This window comes from Arachis duranensis, chromosome 6 (assembly GCF_000817695.3).
Source record: "Arachis duranensis cultivar V14167 chromosome 6, aradu.V14167.gnm2.J7QH, whole genome shotgun sequence".
Classification (NCBI taxonomy): Eukaryota; Viridiplantae; Streptophyta; class Magnoliopsida; order Fabales; family Fabaceae; genus Arachis; species Arachis duranensis.
Genome location: NC_029777.3, coordinates 22,933,445 through 22,936,258, shown reverse-complemented (window position 1 = coordinate 22,936,258; position 2,814 = coordinate 22,933,445). Strand labels below are relative to the sequence as shown.

Genomic DNA, 2,814 nt, shown 5'->3' with positions numbered 1-2,814 from the left:
ACTCGGAGGTGGAAGCTTTTGCCTTCCCTTTCCTCTTTCTAGAGGTTTCTCCGGCTTTAGATGCCACAAATGGTTATGGAAAAACAAAAAGCAATGCTTTTACCACACCAAACTTAAAAGGTTTGCTCGTCCTCGAGCAAAAGAAGAAAGAAGAGAGTAGAAGAAGAAGAAATAGAGGAGATGGAGGGGGGCTTTGTGTTTCGGCCAAGGGGGAGAAGTAGTGTTTAGGTTGTGTGAAAATGAGGGGGTGAAGATGGGTTTATATAGGGGTGGAGAGGTGTGTATGGTTCGGCCATTATGGGTGGGTTTGGGAGGGAAAGTGGTTTGAATTTGAATGGTGAGGTAGGTGGGGATCCTGTGGGGTCCACAGATCCTGAGGGGTCAAGGATAATTCATCCCTGCACCAAGTGGCGAGCAAAAATGCTCCTTCTGCCAATCCTGGTGTTAAACACCAGGCTGGTGCCCATTTCTGGCGTTTAACACCAGCTCCTTGCCCTTTCCTGGCGTTAAACCCCAGTCTGGTGCCCCTTTCTGGCGTTAAACGCCCAGAATGGTGCCAGACTGGGCGTTAAACACCCATTTGCTGTCTTCATTGGCGTTTAAACGCCAGCAAGTTTTCCTTCAGGGTGTGCTATTTTTCTTTTTGTTTTTTATTCTATTTTTGCTTTTTTAATTGATTTTGTGACTTCACATGATCATCAACCTACAGAAAAAATAAAATAACAAAGGGAAAAAGATAAATATAACATTGGGTTGCCTCCCAACAAGCACTTCTTTAATGTTAGTAGCTTGACAGTGGGCTCTCATGGAGCCTCATAGATATTTAGAGCAATGTTGGAACCTCCCAACACCAAACTTAGAGTTTGAATGTGGGGGTTCAACACAAAACTTAGAAGTTGGTTGTGGCCTCCCAACACCAAACTTAGAGTTTGACTGTGGGGGCTCTGTTTGACTCTATTTTGAGAGAAGCTCTTCATGCTTCCTCTCTATGGTAACAGAGGGATATCCTTGAGCCTTAAACACAAAGGTTTTTTCATTCACTTGAATGATCAATTCTCCTCTGTCCACATCAATCACAGCCTTTGCTGTGGCTAGGAAGGGTCTGCCAAGGATGATGGATTCATCCATGCACCTCCCAGTCTCTAGGACTATGAAATCAGCAGGGATGTAATGGTCTTCAACCTTTACCAGAACATCCTTTACCAGTCCATAAGCTTATTTTCTTGAATTGTCTGCCATCTCTAGTGAGATTCTTGCAGCTTGTACCTCAAAGATCCCTAGCTTCTCCATTACAGAGAGAGGCATGCGGTTTATGCTTGACCCTAGGTCACACAGAGCCTTCTCAAAGGTCATGGTGCCTATGGTACAAGGTATTGAGAACTTCCCAGGGTCCTATCTCTTTTGAGGTAATTTCTGCCCAGTCAAGTCATCCAGTTCTTTGGTGAGCAAAAGAGGTTCGTTCTTCCAAGTCCCATTACCAAATAACTTGTCATTTAGCTTCATGATTGCTCCAAGGTACTTAGCAACTTGCTCTTTAGTAACATCTTCATCCTCTTCAGAGGAAGAATACTCATCAGAGCTCATGAATGGCAGAAGTAAATCCAATGGAATCTCTATGGTCTCATTATGAGCCTCAGATTCCCATGGTTCCTTATTAGGGGACTCATTGGAGGCCAGTGGACGTCCATTGAGGTCCTCCTCAGTGGTGATCACTGCCTCTTCCTCCTCTCCAAATTCGGCCATGTAGATGACCTTGCACACTCCTTTTGGATTCTCTTCTGTATTGCTTGGAAGAGTACTCGGAGGGAGTTCAGTAATTTTCTTGCTCAGCTGTCCCACTTGTGCCTCCAAATTCCTAATGGAGGACCTTGTTTCAGTCATGAAACTTTGAGTGGTTTTGATTAGATCAGAGACCATGGTTGCTAAGTCAGAGTGTCTCTGCTTAGAATTCTCTGTCTGTTGCTGAGAAGATGATGGAAAAGGCTTGCCATTGCTAAACCTGTTTCTTCCACCATTATTGTTGTTGAAACCTTGTTGAGGTCTCTGTTGATCCTTCTATGAGAGATTTGGAAGATTTCTCCATGAAGAATTATAGGTGTTTCCATAGGGTTCTCCCATGTAATTCACCTCTTCCATTGAAGGGTTCTCAGGATCATAAGCTTCTTCTTCAGATGAAGCATCCTTAGTACTACCTGGTGCAGCTTGTATTCCAGACAGACTTTGAGAAATCATATTGACTTGCTGAGTCAATATTTTTGTTCTGAGCCAGTATGACATTCAGAGTATCAATCTCAAGAACTCTTTTCTTTTGATTCGTCCCATTGTTCACAGGATTCCTTTCAGAAGTATACATGAATAGGTTATTTGCAACCATTTCAATGAGTTCTTGAGCTTCTGTAGGCGTCTTCTTCAGATGAAGAGATCCTCCAGCAGAGCTGTCTAATGACATCTTGGACAGTTCAGACAGACCATCATAGAAGATAACTATGATGCTCCATTCAGAAAGCATGTCAGAAGGACACTTTCTGATCAATTGTTTGTATCTTTCCCAAGCTTCATAGAGGGATTCACCTTCCTTCTGTCTTAAGGTTTGGACTTCCACTCTAAGCTTACTCAATTTTTGAGGTGGAAAGAATTTTGCCAAGAAGGCATTGACTAGCTTTTCCCAAGAGTTCAGGCTTTCTTTAGGTTGTGAGTCCAACTATATCCTAGCTCTGTCTCTTACAGCAAAATGGAATAGCATAAGTCTGTAGACTTCAGGGTCAACCCCATTGGTCTTGACAGTGTCACAGATTTGCAAGAATTCAGCTAAAA

General features: G+C 43.1%; 1 non-coding gene across 1 annotated transcript; it reads left to right on the top strand.

Annotated features, from left to right (window-relative positions):
- The first annotated feature begins 2,503 nt into the window (after positions 1–2,503).
- On the top strand, positions 2,504–2,611 carry LOC127739881 (small nucleolar RNA R71). The gene has a single exon (XR_008000623.1). It is a non-coding gene; the product is annotated as a small nucleolar RNA R71 (small nucleolar RNA).
- Positions 2,612–2,814: the final 203 nt, after the last annotated feature.